Source organism: Belonocnema kinseyi, chromosome 8, assembly GCF_010883055.1.
Source record: "Belonocnema kinseyi isolate 2016_QV_RU_SX_M_011 chromosome 8, B_treatae_v1, whole genome shotgun sequence".
NCBI lineage: Eukaryota > Metazoa > Arthropoda > Insecta > Hymenoptera > Cynipidae > Belonocnema > Belonocnema kinseyi.
Window position 1 is genome coordinate 55633061 of NC_046664.1, and position 9991 is coordinate 55643051.

General features: G+C 31.8%; 1 long non-coding RNA gene across 1 annotated transcript in view; it reads left to right on the forward strand.

The window, feature by feature from the left end:
• Positions 1–4398: 4398 nt before the first annotated feature.
• Positions 4399–9991, forward strand: part of LOC117178269 — a 19307-nt gene continuing 13714 nt past the window's right edge. Inside the window, exon 1 of the long non-coding RNA XR_004467816.1 lies at positions 4399–4612. This is a non-coding gene — a long non-coding RNA (uncharacterized LOC117178269). The remainder of the gene's footprint in view (positions 4613–9991) is intronic.

Genomic DNA, 9991 nt, shown 5'->3' on the forward strand with positions numbered 1-9991 from the left:
GGCGCATACTTTGAATAAAATATTTGTTATCATTCTCTTGAAATAAATGTGTTTTTTTCTTGAAAAAATACCGGTTTCATATGTATACACCTGGTAAATAAGGGGCCGTTCACATATTACGCAACGCAATTTTCAACCAATTTTGGACTCCTTCTCCCCGGTTGTAACGCAACGTAACAATACGTACAACCCCCCTCCCCCCGGTAGCGTAACAAATCTTGATTTGCTCATTTACAGCGTTTCAAAAAGTGTGCATCCTAATAGCACTTATAGAAGATTCAAATATTATTGTCTGATGTTTTCTACATCAATAATTTCAAACTCCGTATGATTAGTTCATAAAATATTTATTTATTATTGCACAAGAAACAAAATAAAAAAGGGGCATAAGCAACGTTGCCAATATCAACACAACTCATTGCCAACATAAACCTAATAAAAGCCGCGCTAAAATTTAAATCGATTATCGCATCGAGTAGCGAGGAACACTTGTATATCGTACTTGCGGCTGAATATTCGGACACAAGTTGAAGTGAAAATAAAAATGTAAATCAATTCTTAGGACACTTGCTTCAAGCATAAAAAAAATTTTTTACGAAGCGAGAACTTTTTTAATGTATAGTATATAACGCGCGTATTCATAGAATTTTCGAAATTCATGGAATTCGCAGAATTTAAGGAATTAACGGAATTTAAATAATGCCCGGAAATCACGGATTTCATGGAATTCGCGGAATTTAAGTTTATATACGGAATCCAAATAATGCAGGAAATTCAAGAAATTCGTGAGATTCAATAAATTTAAGGAATACACGGAATTCGTGGAATTTACAGAATTCAACAAATTTACAGAATTCATAAAATTCAAGAAATACACAGAATTCACGGAATTCGCGGTATTGATCAAATTCAAAGAATGAACCCTATTTAGGAATTCATGGAATCCAAAGAATTTAGGAAATTTACGGAAATGACGGAATTGATCGAATTAAAGGAATTTAGTGATTTGCGGAATCCAAAGAATTCACGGAATTTAAGACATACAATTAGTTTCCGTAATCTAAAGAATCCACGGAATTCAAGACATTCACGAGATTCATGAAATTCACGGAATTCACGGAATTTATGGATTTTATGGAATTACTGAAATTCAAGGGATTCATGGAATTCACGGAATTAATGGAATGCACGAGATTCACGGAATTCATCAGATTCATGGAATTCACGAAATTTATGGAATTCACAGAATTTAAATAATTTGAAGAAAAAAAGTCATTCGCAAAATTCATGGAATTGGCTATAAACAAATTCTCAATACAGATGCTATTTTTCTTCTACATTGAAAGTCGATCAAGTTTTTTGCAATCTTCACTTTATGCTATAGGAAGAAGGTAATATGTAAAGCATAAATGGGTATGTTCATATGATTATAGTCCCCACCTCACACGTATAGCACTTATTTGTTTTTCGTTGAACTAGGTAACTATAAGAAACATTTGTAATGAAATGACAATATAATTTCTTGCAATTAATAAAGCACATCAAAGAACAAAGAGTTTTCTTAAAGTAATTTGTAACTATTACTTTTTTTATGAACAATTTACTGCTCCGCATTATGACTAGGAGGAAACCAATTGTAACCAAATAAAAAAGAAGAATTTTAAAAAAATAATTATATATTAAAAATAAATTAAAAATGGAGATAAAATTTGGATTAAAATTCTTTAAAGAATTGCACTATGATTTTTTTTCTGTAATTTATTTAGAACAATCACATTTTAAATAAAATTTCAATTTGCCTTTCCAGACTGTCACTCGAAAATAAATCCAAACAAATGTTTTAAAAAAGTAACTGTAACTTTAAAGAATTACACAAACAGCGAATTTGTTCGTACCATTTGTTTATAAAAATCAAATTTTTTATTGACTGACAATGTACTGCTCTGGAATGTAACCAGCACACCAATTAAAACAAATTTCCCCAAAAAAGTACCTCAAACTTTCAATAATTGCTTATAGTCTGCATTTGTTATTTCTATTGTTTACGACAATCATAAATATACTTATATTTAGTTTGGTATTGCTTGTAAACTAATTTAAACTGAATTTTCGACAAAAGGTAGCTCATCAATTAAATTTTAATTTAAAAAAATTTAAATCAGGTTTTTATTCATTTCTTCTATTAAAAGAATGAAAATGGGATACTTACTATACTCGAATAAATAAACTGAAAAGTATGAAATAATTCATCCTAGTTAAATGAAGTTTATAACCCCATGTAAATTCATAATCTCATTAACGTTACTAGAAAAAAGATAACCCACTAAAAATGTGGGGCGCCTGCATTACAATTTTAGCGCATAAATAGCTTTTCTGAACCTTTCGTTTAATTAATTTAAATGGTAAATACTTTTACATTTATTGCTTATATCTATTGTAGGCGTCGCACGTTTTTCGTGAGGAGTAGTTTTTTTGGTAACGTTTATGAGATTATGAATTTGCATGGGATTATAAAACTGCATTCGACTAGGATGAATTATTTTACACTTTTTAGTTCATTTATTCGAGTAAGTATCCAATTTTTATTCTCTTAATAAAAAAATAAAAACATACTTTAAAAAAATTCATTTAAATTAATCACTGTATTATATTGCATTGCCATCCATTTCTGACTTACGTGCAAATTTTCAAGTATATCTCTATTAGAAGTGCATGAAAAATTAATTACAAAATTTGACCCGTACAGATAAGAAAGCGAGTTAATAAAACACGTGGTAATGTGGTGAAATCATTGCAAAATCTCAGAGTGCTATTTATAATAATACAATTGTGAATAACAATTTTATTAATTTATTATAAATTTTCATTTAGTACTTGGCGAATATGATTTTATCGATTAAGGCCATGTAACAAAAAAAAACTTTCTTTCTAATTATTAAAATTTAGGATCACACCCAGATTTCTTAGTGCTTCTTATTTATTAGCCCAAATTTCCAACTCGATGTGGTGCTTCGTGTGAGAATAAGTTAGGAAATAAAAAAAGTGTCCGCAAGGTAGAAATCTGGGCACGTGACCCATTATCACATGGCCTTAATCTTCCGATTAAAATGCCGATTAATCCATCGCAAAATTTAAGAATTGAAATTTTGCAATGTTTATGTTCAACTAAAAAAAACTTGATAAATATTTTTAAAGATTGGCTCTCACAAATCTCTTAAAAATTTATTTAGCTTTCATTAAAACAAATAACTTCAAGTTAGGTTGAAAATATTGCCCGGAATATTATCTTGAACATTTTTTCATCCAATGTCCACACTATAAAATGGTCGAAGAATTTTAAATTTCTATACTGAACATAACTTTATCGGGGAAAATCTGTTTTTAATATATTTACTACCTAGTTTACTGCTTAGAATGACGAATACTGGAAAAAATAGTATAAAGTTTCAGATCTGCATGCCCTACGAGATATTCGAAAAACCATGAGGATGAATTAAATTTCAGTTATGAACACAATCACAATCTTAATAAATAGAAGTAAGTATACAATTTTTTCTGTTAACTCGTATCAAGAATTGAATTCCAAACAGCTTTATTCATCATCAATCATGTCAGAAGATTAAATAATTGCATAATGCGCTAAATAGTTCAAATAATTTGACAAATAATAATGGACCTCGAAATTCGAAGCAAGTTGATCAAAAACTGAGATATCAAAACGATGTATCATTTTTATCAATTTGTCGTAATGAACTTCATATCTTGTAGTTTTGCGTGGTTTTGTCATTTCAGTATCTCAGTAAGAAAAAATACTTTAAAATATTACACTTTGAATCCAGATAGACACTTAAATTTAGAGATGAACTTAATTTGTCTAAATTTAAGAAATTAGATTAATAACTAATTTCTACTAATCTAATTTCTATTAATTCTAGTCTAATAAACGATTATTCGATTAAATTACAAAAAACGTTTATAAGAAATATAAAATACAAAAAACGCTAATGCTAAAGAATAGTTTAGTAAGAAAATATTAAAAAATGAAATTTTGTGCCCCAATTTAGAATTTTTTATTCCGTTAAAAAAACATTATTTTTGTAATTAGAACAAAATATATGTCAGTTTCTTTTTTATCGGTACTGACATTTTTTTACATTTTGAGCATTTTTTTACTCAACTGTTATAAATATCGCGATGATAATATCCGTAAATGTCTTTTTCCAAGTTAAAACTTGAAAAAACGTTACGAATCTCAGTTTTGTGACAGTGACTTTGGTGGGTATTTTCATGACCATAACATTAAAATAAATCGGCATACAGCGTTTTGAAACTATAAAAATGTTATGCCTTTCTGTTAACCCATTCTCCTAATCTCTACCGCAGTCGTGAGTTTGATAATTTTTTAGAATGCTGCGTGGCTGTTCTGTGCAATCGTCAAAGGAAATAGAAAACTTTTAGTTTTTTTATTATTTAGGTTAGGGAATGAAGAAGGAATAACATGAAAAAACACTCCTGTATAAATTTTGGATTGGCTTACTTTGAAATATCGTTCTGGCATCGGCAACTGAAGTTAAATTTGTCGACTATCGTTCACCTATAATTTACATACAACGTAAGTTATAAACTTAAAAAAATCTTCATAATTGATCAGAATGTAAGAAATTTAAATTAGATTAAAATCCAATTTAAAAATCCTATTTAACGTCCAATAATCAAATTGATGCAAACTCTTGTTAAAAACAAGAATCCAACGACCAAATTTGGACCACAACAAATAAATAAAAACCAAAAAATTCGATTGAAAGAGAAAAAAAAATTTCGGACAAAAATAAAAAAGCGGAAAGAAAAATGAGAAGGCAGCCAGCCACACCCCCTTCCTTCTCTTTTTATTTCTTTCCTCTTTTTTATTTTCATTATCATCCAATTACAATGAAATAACATTAAAAATTCAAATTAAAAATAAATAAAATTGCATTACCAACGTTTCGGTACTCCTACAGTACCCTTATCAAGGCAAGAAAAATTTATATGGTAGAAATTGACAGCACCCACGAACAGGCTGTCAATTTCTACTATTTAAATTTTTCTTGCCTTGATAAGGGTACTGTACAAGTACCGAAACGTTGGCATTGCAATTTTATTTATTTTTAATTTGCATTTTTAATGTTATTTTATTAAAATTGGATGATAATAAAAAAAAAGACGAAAGAAAGAAAAAGAGAAGGAAGGGGGTGTGGCTGCCTGCCTTCTCATTTTTCTTTCCTCTTTTTTATTTTTGTCCGAATTTCTTTTTTTTAGAATTTTTTTTTGGTTTATTCGTTGTGGTCCAAATTTTTTTTAAGATCAAAAGAGTACTGCTTTTTTTTAGCAAAAAATTGACTTTTGACTTCAAAGTCCGCCATTTCGTGAAAAATCAATATAATACATCTAGTTTCATTTAATTCCCGGCAAAAACTGTCTACTAATAAATTCTGATGGATTTTTTAATTTTAAATGAGCCAAACTTCAGCAACTTTACTCTCCGCAAAATGGCTTTTTTGGATCACTTGTAGATTGGGCATAATGCGTTTATTTATGACTCTTTTAGCACAAAAAAATTATCAGAGGTTCTTGAAATATGTGGTCATTGAATGTTGAAACATTGTTAACAAAACAAATAAACCTGTCACCGTGAAAAAATTGCAAAAAATCGCTTCTTTTGTTACCTGAAAAGGTAGAGAACCCCTTAAACTCTTAACCTTCCTACACGATAATCTTCAGATTTAAATATTTTCTTCAAAATAGAATTGTAAAATTTAATTGCTTGAAGTCTTTAATTACTCCACTCCGCATGTTTTATCCTAATCTGGAGATTAGGGTTAGTTTAGAAAATTTTCAAGGGTTCAAATCATAAACCAGGTCGACAAATTTATGGTTATTCCTATCACTTGTGTTCTTGTCAGTACGACTGCGCCTTCGCAACATTTTGAGTTAGTGAGTGGTGCCGATATGTTCCCTCTTCGAAGTCCCCTGTCCAATAGGAGCGACCTAGCTATCCCTACAAAAAATGTACATCCTATTTCACGATCGGCTTCTACCCGGTCTGCGTTTTTCCCAAAATCTTAAATCATTATAACTTTCGTCTTCACATATTTCAGAACCCGTCACCTGAGTCGGGCTTTCATTAACACTTTTAAACACCGTTCCCTAACATTATTTCAATGGATATATTTTTGTACACATGCTCTTGCTGTGTGTATAAAATATAAGTTTATGTTGTTGTCTTAAAGAAAATTTTTCTTTAATCACACAAATCTTTTACAGACATAAACTATATTTTTTTTAAACTCCACGAAAATGGAGGGAAAAAAATTTTGAAGACACTACACTCCTTTAATTCTTTCTGATTATCTGCAGGCAAAATATTATTTTGTCTGCTTTCCATTAATTGAATTCAAATTGTAATATATTTCTTAATTAATTTTTGTGTGTTATGATCTAGAAGAAGGATATTCCTAACAATAATAAAATTTCCTTTCTAAAATGAAATATGCAACAAAACTAGAGCTCTGTCAACTAATTTCTTTATTACTGCAACTTTCTTTTGAAAATGATGAGTAGATAAGAGATTAAAAATTCTACCTAAATAAGCAGTTTTCCTATACCAATTAATAATAATATTACCAGTCTGACGTTTACTTAATTTTATGTCCAAAAAATGATTTTATTATTCCTTTATATTTTAAAGGTAAATTTAAGTTTTGAAAGAAAACTCTTAAATGCATGGACAACCATCTGCAATTTTGCTATATGAAGACATAAAAAGGTATCATAAACTTACCGAAAATAAAAAGGTAAATAAAAAATTTAACTTCTTGAAAGCAAAGAGCTCCAAATTCTCCATAACAATTTCTGCGACAATCGAAGAAATGACTGAACCAATGGGAGTACCAAACTTTTTCCTATAAAAAGATCCATTAAATTAAAAATAAGGTCAGTCCATGATAAAAATTATCCTTTTGATAAATTCTTTCTGGCGTAATCGATTACGAATTTTAATATTGTCCCATCTATTTAAAATTACCTGTGCAACTAATTCAAGGAGTATACTCGGAATCATTACAACGTCATCAAAAGAAATCTTTACATAGTCATCCGGAATCTATTGTTGAGTAATAATTTTTTTAATTCTTTACTATTTTGAATATTATATTTTGAAGTTGTGGTAGAGTTTCTTCAGTATTAATATCAGTCTATCTTATATCTTTGTCTAAAAGTCCTTTTTTCCAATCGTGGTTGAAAAGTAAATTCTCCATATCTTTAACATAATCTGAATGTTTCATACAAACAGTAATATTGCCTTTATCAGCATTCATGTAAACTATATCGGGATTAATTTTAAGAAAACTTTTCATTATCAGTTAACCTTTAGAAATCTTGCTGCCCTAATATTCAAATTTTGTATAAACTTGATTTGACATCTTTAACCATTTCCATCATTTGCTTCGACTTTATTTTTATCACATTGTTCCTGAAACCTCTACCTAGGAAAATACAAAAATGTGTTTTGAGGAGCCATATGTGTAATTTACCATGGTTCTACTTGGAGGTGGTGTCATTTTCATAGCGGCTGTCATCCAAAAATGACACCGGGTTCTAGTAGAATCACCGTAAATTGCATCCATCGGTGAGATGGGTAACTACAAAGCACGACGAAAATAACGTCAGACCGGCGAAACCCTTGTGTGTTGTCTTGAGGGCACGAAGCGATCCAAGGTTAAGAGCTTTCTACGTTCACCTTACAAGTGATAGATTGTGCTAGTTATATATGGGAAATACGTTTAAAGCTTCATGGGGCTGGCGCCACCTTTAAATGTCATTTTTTTAAAAGGAACAAATAGATTTATCGTGGTGTGAATTCTAAAAAATTTCCCCGCGATATGCATACAAATTTTGGAGAAAATTTGTTGGATTCGTGGAAACAACAGTGACACCACCAAATCCAGTTTCAGATGTGGTTGAAAACGATCGAACGCGCAGAATCCTTGGCAATGGGATGGCAAATAGTGTCGATCACCCTAGGGTTCGGGGTGCTGAAAATCATTTAGATGAAAACAAAACGATGAAACGGGGAAACTTTCCTATTGAGTGGACGAATCGAGTCAAGGATGACTTGCTTGAGTGCTACGATGCCAGCCTCATAGCGCGTGTGCACACTCTATCGTGGCAGGAACTCGCAGAGCTTCAGAACCTTTTTCAGCTAAGGTAACGCTACAATAAATGATGTATTGAAATTTTACAATATCCCGTAGAGTTCGGGCTGCGATGATTCCACAAATCACAGCACTTACAATACATGTATTACAGTTTCACTATTACAATACCTTGTTTGTAATTTCACCTTACGCTTGTATTGTAGAAGTGTTGTAGAATCCCAAATATTTTCAACAGGGCGGATTTTAATGCCGAGTGCTTTCTCAACCGCTGCATGAACAAGAGGTAGACGAAGAGGAGGAAGCGACATTAGTTTGTGTAAGGATATCTCGGAGGATATCTCTGGACCATTAATTGTTTAGTGGATGGTGCGGCAAGAGCTTTATCTGATTAAAATTGAAGACTAAAACTGACGATAGATCACGAAACTAAAAGAAGCTTTTATCAACTGAACAAGAAGATTGGATATGCAAGACAGAATGCGTCCTGTGTTCAGTGTGTGATTAAATGCATAACATCTGGTGGGCCTTTTACGGAAAGGGTCTTCAAGTTCGCCTACGAACTAAGAATATATCATTACACACCGACTAAGTCAAAGTCGGTGACGGAGACACCCATTCCGTAGAACTAGTGCTAAGTCGCTCCTCACTCCTACCGAAGAAAAGCGACTTGTACAACCCAGAAAACTACAGGCGTAGTTATTTCTTCTATCCTAGTCTTTTTTCTTACAGAATTAGGTAAGACGATTGAAAAACCAGGCCCGAATAAAATGTATGATAGTATAGAACAGAACGAAAGGAAGAGAGGCTTCTGATAGGATTATTATGATATTGTGCGTCTTCCTTCAATTTATGGTTTCATAAACCAAATGAGTAAAACTTTTCAACAAGTAATAGAACCTTTGCTTATAAAAATAAGACGTGGACAAGCGTGGAATTTTGCCATACACCCCTCCCCCCTAAACTGTTCACGTGTTATATGGATGGTCCCTATACTTAGTATACTGGACCAGTATACCATCAAAATCCAACATCTTCTATTTAAATAACCTGTTGAACATAAATTAACATCAGCTAATGTAAATGATTAAAATGAGATCACAACTTTTTTTACAGAGATAAAAATATATTAGAGTTAAGGCGTAATAGAGAAAAATATATCAATAATTAATAGGGATGAGTGGTTCTAAGTAGGCACTACTAGGCAGTCTGATAAGTACCTGAAAATTCTAAGAGATGGCATTAGTATTCACTAATGTGAACCATTTTCGTCGAGCTTGATCCTTCAAATGACGCCTGTCAAAACTTCAGCCATTTACGTTTACGCATTTACAAGTTACAGCACTGAGAAGCGACTAACTTCCGAGTTTTTTTTAATATGGAAAAATCTGAGTTTCGAGTTTTGATCAAACACTACTATCTTCGCAAGAAAATGATATCCGAGACCAAGGCCAAGCTGGATAAGTATTACCCGGATTCTGCACCGTCGATTGGAACGATTCATAAGTGGTTTACTGAGTTTCGTTGTGGCCGTACGAGCACAGTTGATGCTGAACGATCTGGGCGCCCAAAAGAGGTCTCTACACCAGAAAATGTCGAAAAAATCCATGATATGATGTTGAATGATCCCAAAATGAAATTGAAAGAGGTAGCTAATGCTGTAGGCATATCATTGGAACGTGTGGACAATATCGTGTATTCAGTTTTGGGCATGAAGAAGCTCTGCGCGCGATGGATGCCGCGTTTGCTCACAGTGGACCAAAAACGAATTCGTGTGACAACTTCCCAGCAGAATTTGG